General features: G+C 56.5%; 1 protein-coding gene across 1 annotated transcript in view; it reads left to right on the top strand.

Annotated features, from left to right (window-relative positions):
• The first annotated feature begins 1,277 nt into the window (after positions 1-1,277).
• The window catches only part of BZW1 (basic leucine zipper and W2 domains 1), a 10,265-nt gene continuing 9,866 nt past the window's right edge, over positions 1,278-1,676 (top strand). Inside the window, exon 1 of the mRNA XM_042040908.1 lies at positions 1,278-1,387. The gene's annotated coding sequence lies outside the window, so the exon portion shown is untranslated. The remainder of the gene's footprint in view (positions 1,388-1,676) is intronic.

Here is a 1,676-nt window from a genome sequence, read left to right as displayed (position 1 = left end):
CTTCTTGGCTTTTTAATTAATTGTGATTTAGACAAATGCTCTCATTTTAGAATGAGCACCAAAGTAATCAGTGCCTTGGGTTTAGAATTAATGGGCAAGTATTTGCAAATATTAAGGTGAAAATGCTTCCTCTAAATGTGGTATTTTTGAAGTTAGTACTTTGGGGATTTCATTGCGCTGTTAACTGGAATCTGCAAAAACGTTTCTTGAATAAAACTTGTAAGGCACTGTCCTGCTCTTTTGTGACAATGGCATCTATTACCAGTAGTGTTTCAAGGAAGAAACAGTAACAAAAATGGTATGAGATGAAATCTGGCTCCTACCGACAATAACAAGGATCGCGTTTTCCACTCCTGCAGCCCAGTGATTTGTTCCATTCATACACCTGATAACTGGTCATTTCAAGACCCTTAGTCACAGGAACATTATACTTAAACCTAATGGAAATTTGCAGCTGCGTAAAGTCTAGAAGGAAGCTTGTGTTGTCTAGATTAGTTTGGTGGTTTGGCCTTTTGGTTCTGAGAGCAAAGAGCTGAGCTGCAATTGCGTCTCCTGTTCTACAGCATTCTCCATGTTGTTCTCCAGTTCTGTGCTGCTGTGTGAGTTCGGCAGCCTATCTTTTTTACACAGTACTTAAAGGGCCTCCACTAACACAGTGGGTGTGTTTATGCTGTCTGCTAACAGACAGACTACCCTACTTAGCCTGAAGGGCTGATGAGACCTGTTGTGATTGCTAGCAAAAGAACCGGCGTTTTAACAGCAGTAGAGAAGGCCTGCACTTCCGGAGCTCAGGGACTTTGTTGCGTGACAGATGCACACAGCTTGTAACTGATAGTCCTGTCTGCACAGGCTGCAGTCCGTCAAGTGCTTATATGGTGATGTTACCACCAGGATCTGAAAGAAGAAATTATTACAACTGCAAGAGCAAATCTAGGGTCAAGTACCACACAGGTATGGTATTAAAGTTCGATGCACCGCAGGTCCTGGTGCTGCCCCCGGCGCTTCTTGTCTGCTGCGCTCCGTGGGCCACAGACCAGGCGAGGCGGGACGTGTCCCTGCGGTGCTGAGCGGGCTCCACCGCAGGGCCGGGGTGCGCGTGGGGCACCAGGCGCTGAGTGCCGGGCGCGATCACCCCCGGGTAGGGCTCGACGGGGCAGGGAGCCCCAGGCACCAGTAAGTCGGCAACACACGCGGCCCCGAGAGAGCCCGCCCCGTTTGCCGCCCCTTCCCTCCATCCTCTCGGGCGGGGCGGGGCGGAGGGCGGCCCTCCCTTCTTCCTCTGGCGTCGGTTCCGCTCGTAGAGCTCTCGCTGCTGCCGCTCCTCGCTGCCGTTCCTGCCCGTCTCCGCTCCGGGCCACTCGGGCGTTTTCTCTCTGCCTTAAAGTCGGTGAGGAGACGGGCGCGGGCGGGAGGCGGCCGGCTGCGACAGCGCGGCCCGTGAGGGCCGCACCGCGCTGCGCCGCGGTGGAGGCGGGGGAGGACGGTGGTGTGCCCCTTCTTCCTCCCGCGCACGGGCACCGGGAGCGCGGCAGCGTTGGCGGCAGCTGCGGCACCGCCAGCTCGGGCCGTGCGGCCTGGCCGAGGGGCGAGAGGGCCGGGCACGGGCACTGGCACCGTGCGGGCCCCGGCTCCGCCCTGCGGCCGCCTCCGCCCGGGGAGCCCGGTGCGTGCCGGGA

Source organism: Corvus kubaryi, unplaced genomic scaffold, assembly GCF_017639235.1.
Source record: "Corvus kubaryi isolate FWS band 111438036 unplaced genomic scaffold, C.kubaryi_AGA036_p1.0 37396, whole genome shotgun sequence".
NCBI lineage: Eukaryota > Metazoa > Chordata > Aves > Passeriformes > Corvidae > Corvus > Corvus kubaryi.
Note: the sequence above shows the minus strand (reverse complement) of the source record. Positions and strands in the feature narration are given on the sequence as shown.